This window comes from Rhinoderma darwinii, chromosome 5 (genome assembly GCF_050947455.1).
Source record: "Rhinoderma darwinii isolate aRhiDar2 chromosome 5, aRhiDar2.hap1, whole genome shotgun sequence".
NCBI classification, from domain to species: domain Eukaryota; kingdom Metazoa; phylum Chordata; class Amphibia; order Anura; family Rhinodermatidae; genus Rhinoderma; species Rhinoderma darwinii.
The window spans coordinates 299,035,474-299,050,857 of record NC_134691.1 but is presented as its reverse complement, the minus strand read 5'-3'; the positions used below and the strand labels follow the sequence as shown (position 1 = coordinate 299,050,857).

Here is a 15,384-nt window from a genome sequence, read left to right as displayed (position 1 = left end):
TATACTGTACAGCTGGATAACAACTTCTGCTTGCCTTTTGCACCCATCACATGTAATCCAATTGAATAGTAATTATTGTGGAAGGAGCAAAAAACTATGTGATAATGGATTTTAATTCTCCATGTAAGGAGGGTACAGCTGAATGCAGAAAACCCTGATGCTAAAGTAGGTTCTCTGCTGATACTTTACACAAAGTCTGAGATGTCTTCCAGATCTGTGTTCTATGTCTATTCTATGTGCTGCCTTACTTCCAGCTTTGAATTGGCAGGTTTACAAGTATCAATTACATGTAAAGGTCTGAGTATAAGTAATATCTCTGCTCGCACAAGTTTACTAAGGCTTGAAGGTCAAGTGTTATTGCAATGAATAATGCTAATTAATTCATTTATGGAGCTGGTGACTTATTCTGGATGAGCAAGACTGAAGAAGTCAAGGCTTTACTACTATAGAAGAAGATCAGATACTTACAGTGCTTGTCAAGTAGGTCTACAGAATTGCCTAGATCTGTAGATAAATTCTGGGATAAAGTCCACAAACTGTTCTGCTCTAGCCCTGATGTTTAGTCCAATTAAAGACCCAGCTCATGTTGCTTTTGTGGGAGGCACAAAATGAGGGGGAGTCCGCCCCCCCCCCAGCAGCTGCTCTATGCCAGGTTGATCTATAAAAATGAGGAGGGCAAGTAGGAGCTTTTGTTGGTCCAGAGGAGGAGGGGGGATTAGTTACCTGCTGAGGCTTGTATGACTGGAAACCCTCTGTGTGATCTCTGATCAGCAGCTCAGGACTGGTCTCAAGGTAACCACTCCCTAAGAATGAGCCTGGCAGCAGCTGCCTCCAACACTTACAGGGCTGGGAGGTCTCACTCTTATCAGGCACCAACAATTGGTCTTCCAAATTTTTTAAGGAATTCCATGTTCCCTCCAATACTGAAGGAGTCCTGTGCATGAATGTGATGAAGAATCAGACACCATAAAGCTCCTTGACAGTCTTGGTAGTGCAGCTCCTTGAAGCCCAACCCTTTAGTTTCCAGGTGGACACAAATTAAGATATCTCCAGGTTACTCTAATGACCTTCTAAACAGGATTTCTTGCTACAGTCAATTCAAGGTTAGTAATGGTCATATAACTCCGCAAGTCAAGAGAAATAGGTGGATTTCATGGAAGAGGTCTATAAACCAACACCAAAACCCATGCATCCAACTTTCCTGGTAGACTCATCATGACTTCTTCCTTCATTAAGTCTCCTGGATCATCCCAGAAGTTGCATAAATATCATTCCACAATAAGAAACTTTAAAGCATCAACCACAAATCCTGCAAAACTCTAGTTGTGTTGTCTTCATCCTGTTCATCTAGCTGATGTTGCTATCAAAGTGCTTTACTGTCATCCAGAAATCACAAGCTCCACCTGACAATGAATACCCAGTGCAGGTGTGAGCTTTAACATGTAATCATTATAATAGGGACAGCAGGGGACTAGAAAGATGTCAAGCTAGAAGATTCTCCAAGCTCTAGTCACTCCCTTCCCTAAACCTCCTACCGCAACTAATTTAGAAGTAATTTCTAGGCTGGAGTTATGTCGCCACCTAGTGGTAGTCACAGAAACAATTCTGTGTTAAAAAAAAACAAATATAAAATTAAAATATACACATTATACACAAACGCTATACCTGTTTTTAAACCTTATTTGTAAAAGTAGACATAAAAAATTCGTTGTAATCAAACCAGTATATATCTATTCACTGACGGAACAATTGTATAACAACCCCTCTACATGGAAATATATTTTGGTCAATATAAAAAAATGGTACATCTATAAAAATGTGAAGTTCTTTGTGGTACCTTTTGCTTTTACCATTTGTTTCCATAAGGCATTCCGGTTTCTGTAAAAGTTAGGTTCTGTTCACATTATATTTGAGCCTTCTCAGCATTTACGTATCCATAGGGCTCCATTCACCAGACGGAAGCCAAATTAGTGTACTTTTTGCCTCTGTCAGGCTGATATACATCAGTATACCTTTTGTTTTCTGCTTTATAGAAAAGCGGTCTACTACACTTCTCTAAGCAGAGGCATTGTGCACAAAAAAATGCATACCACGCGCTTTACAATTTTTTGACATAGGAGCATATGAGCGATGCATGCCACTGTATACATATATGTGGCATACGTCAGAGCCTAACATCAGAGGTATACGTCACAGAATACTCCTGGCATATTTGTTGGTAGGAAGGCTCATATGTGATGTGAATAGAGCCTTACTTATGTACTCGGTGTAGATAACATATGGGTAGTGAAGTTTCCTGCTTTCAAAACAGTCCTTCTTGACAATATTTCAGGAGAGACAATCTACCCATATGGCAGTTCTTACATGGCTCTATAAAAATGGATGTGATTTTTCTCCATTGACTTCTATTGGGGGGAATTGGCAAACAGCATCCGATAGAGCATAGCATGTTGTTTTTGTTTTTTTCATAGGGTAGCAAACAGAGCTATATGGTAAAAAATTATTTTGGAATTTACCAATATGGAAAATTGTCTGTTAAGTTTTATTATTTTGTTTTTTGTGAGATAAAGTGCTCATTGACACTCATTAAAGTAGTAGTAGTAGTAGTAGTAGTAGTAATAGAATAGGTATTGGTTACTATGTTAGTAGTAGTAATAGAATAGGTATTGGTTAGTAGTAGTAGTAGTAATAGTAGTAATAGAATAGGTATTGGTTACTATGTTAGTAGTAGTAATAGAATAGGTATTGGTTAGTAGTAGTAGTAGTAATAGTAGTAATAGAATAGGTATTGGTTACTATATTAGCAGTAGTAGTAGTAGTAGTAGTAATAGAATATGTATTGGTTACTATAGTAGTAGTAGTAGTAATAGAATATGTATTGGTTGCTATGTTAGTAGTAGTAGTAGTAATAGAATAGGTATTGGTTACTATAGTAGTAGTAGTAGTAGTAGTAGTAGTAGAATAGGTATTGGTCACTATATTATTAGTAGTAGTAGTAGTAGTAGGAGGAGTAATAGAATAGGTAATGGTTACTATATTAGTAGTAGTAGTAGTAGTAGTAGTAGTAGTAATAGAATATGTATTGGTTGCTATGTTAGTAGTAGTAATAGAATAGGTATTGGTTACTATAGTAGTAGTAGTAGTAGTAGTAGTAGTAGTAGTAGTAGTAGTAATAGAATATGTATTGGTTGCTATGTTAGTAGTAGTAGTAGTAGTAGTAGTAGTAGTAGTAGTAGTAGTAGAATAGGTATTGGTTACTATATTATTAGTAGTAGTAGTAGTAGTAGGAGGAGTAATAGAATAGGTAATGGTTACTATATTAGTAGTAGTAGTAGTAGTAGTAGTAGGAGTAATAGAATAGGTATTGGTTACTATATTAGTAGTAGTAATAGAATAGGTATTGGTTACTATGTTAGTAGTAGCAGTAGTAGTAGTAGTAGTAGTAGTAGTAGTAGTAGTAATAGAATAGGTATTGGTTACTATAGTAGTAGTAGTAGTAGTAGTAGTAGTAGTAGTAGTAATAGAATAGGTATTGGTTACTATAGTAGTAGTAGTAGTAGTAGTAGTAGTAATAGAATATGTATTGGTTGCTATGTTAGTAGTAGTAGTAGTAGTAGTAGTAGGACTAATAGAATAGGTATTGGTTACTATATTAGTAGTAGTAGTAGTAGTAGTAGTAGTAGGACTAATAGAATAGGTATTGGTTACTATATTAGTAGTAGTAGTAGTAGTAGTAGTAGTAGTAATAGAATAGGTATTAGTTACTATAGTAGTAGTAGTAGTAGTAATAGAATATGTATTGGTTACTATAGTAGTAGTAGTAGTAGTAGTAATAGAATATGTATTGGTTGCTATGTTAGTAGTAGTAGTAGTAATAGAATAGGTATTGGTTAGTAGTAGTAGTAGTAGTAGTAGTAGAATAGGTATTGGTTACTATATTATTAGTAGTAGTAGTAGTAGGAGGAGTAATAGAATAGGTAATGGTTACTATATTAGTAGTAGTAGTAGTAGTAGTAGTAGTAGTAGTAGTAGTAGTAGTAGTAGTAATAGAATATGTATTGGTTGCTATGTTAGTAGTAGTAATAGAATAGGTATTGGTTACTATAGTAGTAGTAGTAGTAGTAGTAGTAGTAGTAGTAGTAGAATAGGTATTGGTTACTATATTATTAGTAGTAGTAGTAGTAGGAGGAGTAATAGAATAGGTAATGGTTACTATATTAGTAGTAGTAGTAGTAGTAGTAGTAGGAGTAATAGAATAGGTATTGGTTACTATATTAGTAGTAGTAATAGAATAGGTATTGGTTACTATGTTAGTAGTAGCAGTAGTAGTAGTAGTAGTAGTAGTAATAGAATAGGTATTGGTTACTATAGTAGTAGTAGTAGTAGTAGTAGTAGTAGTAGTAGTAGTAGTAGTAGTAATAGAATAGGTATTGGTTACTATAGTAGTAGTAGTAGTAGTAGTAGTAGTAGTAGTAATAGAATATGTATTGGTTGCTATGTTAGTAGTAGTAGTAGTAGTAGTAGTAGTAGTAGTAGTAGGACTAATAGAATAGGTATTGGTTACTATATTAGTAGTAGTAGTAGGACTAATAGAATAGGTATTGGTTACTATATTAGTAGTAGTAGTAGTAGTAGTAGTAGTAGTAGTAATAGAATAGGTATTAGTTACTATAGTAGTAGTAGTGGTAGTAGTAGTAGTGGTAGTAATAGAATATGTATTGGTTGCTATGTTAGTAGTAGTAGTAGTAGTAGTAGTAGGAGTAATAGAATAGGTATTGGTTACTATATTAGTAGTAGTAATAGAATAGGTATTGGTTACTATATTAGTAGTAATAGAATAGGTATTTGTTACTATAGTAGTAGTAGTAGTAGTAGTAATAGAATATGTATTGGTTGCTATATTAGTAGTAGTAGTAGGAGTAATAGAATAGGTATTGGTTACTATATTAGTAGTAGTAGTAATAGAATAGGTATTGGTTACTATATTTGTAGTAGTAGTAGTGGTAATAGAATAGGTCAGTGGCGTAACTACCACAGTAGCAGCCGTAGCAGCTGCTACGGGGCCCGCGGCATGGGGGGGCCCGTGTCGCCCTGACAGGCACATTACATTATGTGCCAGGCCTGGAGGCACGGGTCCCCTCATGCCTAGTAGTAGCATCACTAACGTTTCACTAGGCATCCGGGGGCGGGGCCCGTTAATAGCCACTGCACTGCACACTGTGCGCTGATAGTCTGCCACAGTTGAATAGGACGGCGATAGGTGGTAGGGGGAGAGCTCAGGCGGTGGAGCGGACAGGGGGCGGAGGCCACTATGTGTGATCCTGCAGTCATGTGTTGCTCTCCGTCTTTTGTAACCTGCAGACAATAGCACAAGGAGCAGATGTGTGGTGAGCTCGGATCCACTGTCCCGTCATGTGATTGATATTTGCAGAGCAATTTCTCTTTGCTCTGGGCTCCTTGCGAGTATTACAGGAGGTAGAGGCTTACAGGAGGCTTAACATGTGTCTGACCTTGCCGTGTAGACTCTTTCTGTTCCCACACTCAGCATGTACCGTGGGGCTGACCACCATTCTGTGCCCTGTTATTCTTGGCCTCCGCTGGCTGGAGAAGCGCAGTTTGGGGTGACACAACCCTGTTATATGTTATTTGGAAGTGACTGACCACCCACAGCTGGGAGCGGGAACAGAGGTGTCCAGCTGCACTCAGAGCGCCGGTTCACATGGAGTCTGTTATTTTTGTATTAAACATTCTATGTTTAGAACTCAAAAAGTATAAATTCATGTAAATTCACAAAGACAAAGCTGAAATCATCATGTCCTTATGGTTCAGGTAGAGCATGTGACGACCCTGGCTTCTTGCAGGGCTATGATGGTAGCCTTGTGCCAACTATATGAAAGACACATTTTATGTAATGTAGGGTATGATGCCTGGTGCTAGCTATATGAAGGACACATTGTATGTAGGGTATGATGCCTGGCAGTGGCATAACTACCGCAGTAGCAGCCGTAGTGGCTGCTACTGGGCCCGCAGCACGAGGGGGCCCGCTTCGCCCGCCGGCACGGGCCCCCACCATGGCCGGAGGCTCCGCTAGCAGCCACTATGGCTGCTACAGTGCGACGCAACTGAAGGGGTTGTTCCTACAAAAGAGATGTATCCCCTATCCACAGGAGAGGGGATACATGTGTGATCGCTGGCAGCGATAAGGAGAACAGGGGACCGGAAGTCCCCAAAGTTCTTCCATGACAAACCTCGGACTTCCGGGGTCTGTCTGCAGCTCCATAGAAATGACTTGCGCAATGGTCGCAGACGCCAGAAGTCCGAGGTTTGTCATGGAGAACTTCGGGGGACTTTCGGTCCCCTGTTCTCCTTATCGCTGCCAGCGATCACACATGTATCCCCTATCCTGTGGATAGGGGATACATCTCTATTGTAGGACAAACTATAGGCCGTTTTTTGTTGGGGGCTGCATGGCGTTACCTACAGGGGGGGGTTTAGGGCTGTATGGTGTTATCTACTGGGGGCTGTCTGGCGTTATCTACAGGGGGGGCTGTCTGGCGTTATCTACAGGGGGGCTGTATGGCGTTATCTACAGGGGGGCTGTATGGCGTTATCTACAGGGGGGCTGTATGGCGTTATCTACAGGGGGGCTGTATGGCGTTATCTACAGGGGGTGCTGTATGGCGCTATCTACAGGGGAGGGCTGTATGGCGTTATCTACACTGGGGCTGTATGGCGTTATCTACAGGGGAGGGCTGTATGGCGTTATCTACAGGGGGCGGCTGTATGGCGTTATCTACAGGGGGGCTGTATAGCGTTATCTACAGGGGGGTCTGTATGGCGTTATCTACAGGGGAGGGCTGTATGACGTTATCTACAGGGGGCTGTATGGTGCTATCTATAGGGGCGCTGTGTGGCGGAATATATAGGGAGGCACTATCTACAAGGGGGGGGTTGTGTGATACCCAGCGGAGGGGGGGCCCCAGTCAAAAGTTTGCTATGGGGCCCAGTCTTTCCTAGTTATGCCCCTGGAATAGGTATTGGTTACTATAGTAGTAGTAGTAGTAGTAGTAGTAGTAGTAGTAGTAGTAATAGAATATGTATTGGTTGCTATGTTAGTAGTAGGAGTAATAGAATAGGTAGTAGTAGTAGTAGTAATAGAATAAGTATTGGTTACTATATTAGTAGTAGTAGTAGTAATAGAATATGTATTGGTTGCTATGTTAGTAGTAGTAGTAGTAGTAGTAGTAGTAGTAGTAGTAGTAGTAGTAGTAATAGAATATGTATTGGTTACTGTAGTAGTAGTAGTAGTAGTAGTAGTGGTAGTAATAGAATAGGTATTGGTTGCTATGTTAGTAGTAGGAGTAATAGAATAGGTAGTAGTAGTAGTAGTAGTAATAGAATAAGTATTGGTTACTATATTAGTAGTAGTAGTAGTAATAGAATATGTATTGGTTGCTATGTTAGTAGTAGTAGTAGTAGTAGTAGTAGTAGTAGTAGTAGTAGTAATAGAATATGTATTGGTTACTGTAGTAGTAGTAGTAGTAGTAGTAGTAGTGGTAGTAATAGAATAGGTATTGGTTACTATATTAGTAGTAGTAGTAGTAGTAGTAGTATATTTATTAGTTTTAATTCACTGAGTATATAAATGTCATGTAGTTCCCCCTAGTACAATTCTGAAATTCACTGGTTAATATATCATATCCCTAAAGACATAAACCAGTGAATTTTATGTTTATTAGTTTGCCCTACAGACAGTGATCAAAATGTATTCCCCAGAAAACCTGACCCTAATCTTGAACTTTTACAATGTATCTTTTACTCTATCCTCTATCAGAATAAGTCGTCCAGGCCTAAAGATAATTGTTTTCAGAAACCTGTTGCTTCTTACAGAAATACAGACATAACCCCATAGTCCTGAATAAGGTCACCAATGGATGTCTTTTCTAAAAAATAAATAATATATATGTTCCTCTTGTTTCCACTCATTCTTTACCAGATGTGGGGGGGGGGGGTGACGGAGGTCAGGATGAGAGACAAAATCAAAGAGACTGACTATTACATTATTGTCTTTCAGGTAGCACTTGGCATGTTGGCATTTGTCAGGAGAGCAACTCATTATATTGGCAGGCTAAACATTTCATTTTAAAGGCTAATGCAGGAAAAGAACTCAGGCTATGCATTTGACCCCTGGTCAGGTTGAGGTCTCAATACCAGAGAAGCCTGGCTGCACTGAGCACATGACAGCTGCTCTAACAACAGCAGATACTACAAATACTTTGACTTCCCAAGCTGCTTTTATCATTAGCTTTCTGTCCTGACATACATTCCTACACAACGCTCCCTCTTGTGGTGATACCTAGGTAGTACAGCTTTATCTGAAAATATTGCAAGATTTCAGAGCCCAACAAGCACTTGGAAGTGTCTTCAATAATTACTAGTTCAAGTCAGGGGGAAAGTCCTAATTAACTGCTGGACCTGTACAGTCTCTATTTAGGAATGCAAAGGTTATATAAGAATTGTGCTGATAAGAGCAAGAAACTCGGTTGAACTGAGCAGTGAAGTTTCAGCACCTTGGACAAGAACACTGTCAGAATAATCAGGGATGCCAGCAGTGACTACTGCATATCAAAGTACAGGTTACCTATGTCCCTGTGTATAGGTCAGACACACAATGCAAGTGCAAGTTTTCAATTTATACCGTATGTGCCGAATTTTTCATATTCATATTTCAGATTCATACACCCAAAATGCATTGATTCAGACAGTATGCATGCATAAATATAGCAACAAAGTTCAGGGTTTTTTTTGTTTTTTTTTAAAAAAAGTACCTAAAATGCTTCTGTTAGAGGTATAAGTTGGATGCCCATCTCAGGCAAGGATGCGATTCAGTGTATCACTGAATTTAGAAATCTCCTAACTTTGACAGGTCTGCCTAAAATACAGACTGGTGCTGCACTACACTTACTTTGTTGAATATAATTTGATAAATGTTTTGTAAGAATGGGTACACTTTAAGGGGGGGTTTCCAGTCTATAGGGTTTTCAGCCTCATGAATGTTCCCATTCACAACAACAAGCTGAGATCTTAAAGGAAGGGTGTCGCGAAAAAAAAAAATTATACAAATTTGCTTTTAGTGTTTTATTTAAAAAAAAAATTATTTATTTGTGTGTTTCTGTTTTACTATTTTTTATTTTCTAACTTTTTCTTCTCTATGGGGGCTGCCATTTTTTTTTTCATCTCTGTATGTGTCGATTAACGACACATACAGACATGGAATACGGCACATACATCCCCATAGAGAATGCGAACGGGAGCCGTTCCATTCACTATGGTGTATGCCGTCTGTTTGGGAACGGCGCATGCGCCGCTCCCACACAGTCCAAATGGAAGGTCTTCGGCCGAGCGACATACGGCGCCATTTTCTTGTGGACCGGAAGCCGCGGCCGGACAGTAAGATTACTACTTCTGGTCGCGGCTTCCGGACATGTGTTCTGAAGCAAGCACTAGGAGCGGAGGGAGCAGACGGAGCGGACGGACCGGAGGGAGCGGCGGCGGCAGGTGCAGGTAAGTTATGTCTGTGTTTGTTCGTATTTTACTGTGTGATTACCACTGTATGTAAGCCTACTACACTGTGTAAATGGCGACACAGTGTAGGAGGTTTGAACATTCAATCCCCTCCTTTCTCCTGGCACTAGCCAGGATAAGGGAGGGGGGATTCTGTGAGCTCACTAGAGCGAGTGTGTCTTCTCAAATTTTGCAGCATAAAGCAATGAGGTTGCTTTACCACATGCCAATGCTGCAATTTTGGGAATTGCTCCCTCTAGTGACCAGCACAGGGAAATGTTATAAATTAGAATCTAATTTATAATATTTCCTGACTCGTGAAATTTTTTTAAAAATGAGAACAATGTTTAATCATTTATACACTAACTGTTCAACTAAAAAATAAAAATAAAAATTTCTAGCAACACATTCCCTTTAAAGATTGTGATAAATTGAAACACAAAATATTTTGGAAAGTTGACAAATTTTGCATTATACCAAAGTATCGAAAAACTCCTGTTTGGCCTCCTTCACACACAATTGTTTTGCCAATTTAAACTGCATAAAAAAAAAAAACACCACTGACCACAAAATTGCCTTAAGAACGAACACAAACAGAAATGCAGTTGATATTTTACTACAGACATTAATGTAACATCTGGCCGCACTTAAAAATGCAAACAAAATGCTGTTCAAAACGTCATTAAAAATACCACGGAAAACGCACAAAAACAAAGCAAAACGTTGTGTGTGAATCCAGTCTAAGGCCCTGTTCACACAGAGTATTTTGCAAACAGAAAAAAATCTGCCTCAAAATTCCTTCAGGAATTTTGAGGCAGCCTGTGACCTGCCTGCACTTTCTTTCCCTGGTTTTCGTTCCGTTTTTCGTGGCTGCGAGCAGCTAAGAGCCGCCGAGGAAAAAACACGCCTCCGCTACCCATTGCAATTAATGGTAGGCAATTTCAGGCGGCTTTTTTGTGCTGATTCTGGCACGGTTTCCGAGTCAAAATCAGCGCAAAAAAAACTCTGTGTGAACTGGGCCTTAGACCACTTTCACACGGCAGTATTTTGCATCTGTGTTTATAAACCCAAACCAGAAGTGGAACCCTGACAGAAAAAGTTTAAAATAAAGATTTGCACCTCTTTGCATATTTTGGACCCACTTCTGGTTTTGGCTTATAAAAATTTTTTGTAAAATACTGACCAAAATATTGCGGTTGAAAGTGACCTAATACAGATCCATAATACAGACATATTAGGGATGATATTGCATCAGTTTGTGATCAGTATTGCATCAGTATTACAGATCCGTATTACTGATGGGCTATCTTCTAGAGAGATATCAGACCAGAATTGGAAATCCTGTGGATACCTCGCAGCAGACACACACTGTTGTTAAAACAGACAGTACACGGATGATAAATACATTCATGTGAACAAGGCTTGTTTTCTGGTTTATTTCAGTGCGTTAAACGCTTGTGTTACGCTCTGAAATACCCTTTTAATACCCTGCAAACATATATATATATATATATATATATATATATATATATATATATATACAGTGAAGGAAATAAGTATTTGATCCCTTGCTGATTTTGTAAGTTTGCCCACTGTCAAAGACATGAACAGTCTAGAATTTTTAGGCTAGGTTAATTTTACCAGTGAGAGATAGATTATATAAAAAAAAAAAAAGAAAATAACTTTGTCAAAATTATATATATTTATTTGCATTGTGCACAGAGAAATAAGTATTTGATCCCTTTGGCAATCAAGACTTAATACTTGGTGGCAAACCCCTTTTTGGCAAGCACAGCAGTCAGACGTTTTTGGTAGTTGATGATGAGGTTTGCACACATGTTAGATGGAATTTTGGCCTACTCCTCTTTGCAGATCATCTGTAAATCATTAAGATTTGGAGGCTGTCGCTTGGCAACTCGGAACTTCAGCTCCCTCCATAAGTTTTCGATGGGATTAAGGTCTGGAGACTGGCTAGGTCACTCCATGACCTTAATGTGCTTCTTTTTGAGCCACTCTTTTGTTGCCTTGGCTGTATGTTTCGGGTCATTGTCGTGCTGGAAGACCCAGCCACGAGCCATTTTTAATGCCCTGGTGGAGGGAAGGAGGTTGTCACTCAGGATTTGACGGTACATGGCTCCATCCATTCTCCCATTGATGCGGTGAAGTAGTCCTGTGTCCTTAGCAGAGAAACACCCCCAAAACATAATGTTTCCACCTCCATGCTTGACAGTGGGGACGGTGTTCTTTGGGTCATAGACAGCATTTCTCTTCCTCCAAACACGGCGAGTTGAGTTAATGCCAAAGAGCTAAATTTTAGTCTCATCTGACCACAGCACCTTCTCCCAATCACTCTCAGAATCATCCAGATGTTCATTTGCAAACTTCAGACGGGCCTGTACATGTGCCTTCTTGAGCAGGGGGACCTTGCGGGCACTGCAGGATTTTAATCCATTACGGCGTAATGTGTTACCAATGGTTTTCTTGGTGACTGTGGTCTCAGCTGCCTTGAGATCATTAACAAGTTCCCCCCGTGTAGTTTTCGGCTGAGCTCTCACCTTCCTCAGGATCAAGGATACCCCACGAGGTGAGATTTTGCATGGAGACCCAGATCGATGTCGATTGACAGTCATTTTGTATGTCTTCCATTTTCTTACTATTGCACCAACAGTTGTCTCCTTCTCACCCAGCGTCTTACTTATGGTTTTGTAGCCCATTCCAGCCTTGTGCAGGTCTATGATCTTGTCCCTGACATCCTTAGAAAGCTCTTTGGTCTTGCCCATGTTGTAGAGGTTAGAGTCAGACTGATTAATTGAGTCTGTGGACAGGAGTCTTTTATACAGGTGACCATGTAAGACAGCTGTCTTTAATGCAGGCACCAAGTTGATTTGGAGCGTGTAACTGGTCTGGAGGAAGCTGAACTCTTAATGGTTGGTAGGGGATCAAATACTTATTTCTCTGTGCACAATGCAAATAAATATATATAATTTTGACTATGTGATTTTCTTTCTTTTTTTTTTATATAATCTATCGCTCACTGGTAAAATTAACCTAGCCTAAAAATTCTAGACTGTTCATGTCTTTGACAGTGGGCAAACTTACAAAATCAGCAAGGGATCAAATACTTATTTCCTACACTGTGTATATATATATATATATATATATATATATATATACATACATACACTATCGGTCAAAAGTTTAGGGTTACTTAGAAATTTCCTTATTTTTGAAAGAAAAGCACAGTTTTTTTCAATGAAGATAACATTAAATTAATCAGAAATACACTCTATACATTGTTAATGTGCTAAATGACTATTCTAGCTGCAAACATCTGTTTTTTAATGCAATATCTACATAGGTGTATAGAGGCCCATTTCCAGCAACCATCACTCCAGTGTTCTAATGGTACATTGTGTTTGCTAACTGTGTTAGAAGGCTAATGGATGATTAGAAAACACTTGAAAACCCTTGTGCAATTATGTTAGCACCGCTGTAAACAGTTTTGCTGTTAAGAGGAGCTATAAAACTGACCTTCCTTTGAGCTAGTTGAGAATCTGGAGCATTACATTTGTGGGTTTGATTAAACTCTCAAAATGGCTAGAAAAAGAGAGCTTTCATGTGAAACTCGACAGTCTATTCTTGTTCTTAGAAATGAAGGCTATTCCATGCGAGAAATTGCCAAGAAACTGAAGATTTCCTACAACAAAATACACGTTCTGTGTGGGACTGAACCAGGAAAATGTATATCTGTGACATATGTAATACACAGTGATATAACATGAATATAAGGGTATGTTCACACGGCCTATTTTCTGCCATTTTTCGGTCCGTAAATGCCCGAAAAACGGATGAAAACTCGGAAGCAGAACGCGTCCAAACATCTGCCCATTGATTGCAATGGGAAAAACGGCCTTCTATTCTGTGCATGCTCGATCGGGTTGGGATCTGGTGATTGACTTGGCCATTGCAGAATATTCCACTTCTTTGCCTTAAGAAACTCCTGGGTTGCTTTCGCAGTGTGTTTTGGGCCATTGTCCATCTGTACTGTGAAGAGACGTCCAATCAACCTTGCTGCATTTGGTTGAATCTGAGCAGAAAGTATTTTCCTGAACACTTCAGAATTCATTCGGCTGCTTCTGTCTTCAGTCACATCAACAAACACTAGAGACCCAGTGCCTCTGGCAGCCATGCATGCCCATGCCATCACACTACCTCCACCATGTTTTACAGAGGATGTGGCATGCTTGGAATCATTAGCCGTTCTCTATACTTTCTTCCTCCCATCATTCTGGTACAGGTTGATCTTAGTTTCATGCTGTTCCAGAAATGGGCGGCTCCTTTAGATGTTGTTTGGTTAATCTGGCCTTTCTATTTTTGAGGCTGATTAATGGTTTGCACCTTGTGGTAAACCCCCTGTATTTGCTGTCATGAAGTCTTCTCTTTATGGTAGACTTAGATACTGATAGACCTACTTCCAGGAGTGTTCTTCACTTGGGTAGATGTTGTGAAGGGGTTTTTCTTCACCATGAAAAGGATTCTGCGATCATCCACCAGTGTTGTCTTCCATGGAGTGCACAAGATCACAAGTGCGCTCTTTTTTTTCAAGAATGTACCAAACTGTTGATTTAGCCACTCCTAACATTTGTGCTATCTGTAACGACGGGGGTAGGGAAACGAACAAGTGAGCCCTAATCTCCCCGCCACTCTGTCGCTGCCTACTTGGAACGACCCGCCCTAGGCGACGGGGTACAACTGGGCGGCGGTCCCTACGCTCAGTAAGTGCACGAGACAAACATACAAGGGAATACAAAGCAAAGAGAAAGGGGCAGTTGCCCACGGCAACACCGTGAGCAAAGAGTGGTGAACGAGCCAAGTCAAACCAGGAGAGCACGAGGTACCAAACGCAGAGCAGAAGAGTAGTCAGTAAGTCAGGGTCAGTATGGAGCAGGATCAAATAGTTAGGAGCTGTAGCTGGGCCAGGAAACCACACGGAAAGAATCACAAGCAAGGGAGAAAGAGGAAAGGCAGGTATAAATAGACAGAGGGCGGGAGGTAGCTCCGTCTGGCCAGGCTGCGATAGGCTCTCCCACTCCTAAGCCTGCCATCCTGAGTGGTGGAAGAAGGAGTCAGTCTCAGAGACGTAGATTCAGGTGTAGACTGATTACCTATGGGAGTTAACCCCGAAGCTGTGCCTGGCAGAACCTTTACACTATCTCTCTGTGATGGATTTCAACATTTTTTTCAGCCTAACGATGGTCTGTTTCCCTTGCATTGAGAGCTCCTTTGACTTCATATTGTGGGTTCACAGCAACAGCTTCCAAATGCAAATGCCACACCCGGAATCAAGTCCAGACCTTTTACCTGTTGAATTGATGATGGAATAACGAGGGAATAGCCCATGCAGCCCATTAAATAGCTTTTGCGATGATTCTCCAACTACCTTTGGTTCCTTGAAAAAGAGGCAGCTACATATTGAAGAGCTGTAGTTCCTAAACCTTTCCTCAAATTAGGATGTGAATACCCTCAAATTAAATCTGAGAGTCTGCACTTTAAGCCCATATTGATGTTTGGCTAAACAGCTAAAATGACAAAACTTGTGTCACTGTCCAAATAATTCTGTACCTAACTGTATATAGTTTTTATAAAAAAATATTTCTACTTTTTGAGATACAGCTGCTTTGTATCCTGTATCCTGTATCATTTGCTAAGACCTGAATGCGTCTGGTCCGTGGGACTAACGGGATCAGTGTCAGCGGGTCAGACACGTAGGATCCACCTGTAATCTATCACATCTAAGTCAGACACACAGGACCCGCTGAC

The 15,384-nt window shown here is 40.1% G+C and overlaps 1 protein-coding gene across 1 annotated transcript in view; it reads right to left on the bottom strand.

Moving 5' to 3' along the window:
• Positions 1–1,415, bottom strand: part of LOC142652004 (sodium channel protein type 5 subunit alpha-like) — a 358,710-nt gene extending 357,295 nt beyond the window's left edge. Inside the window, exon 1 of the mRNA XM_075827343.1 lies at positions 469–1,415. The gene's annotated coding sequence lies outside the window, so the exon portion shown is untranslated. The remainder of the gene's footprint in view (positions 1–468) is intronic.
• Positions 1,416–15,384: the final 13,969 nt, after the last annotated feature.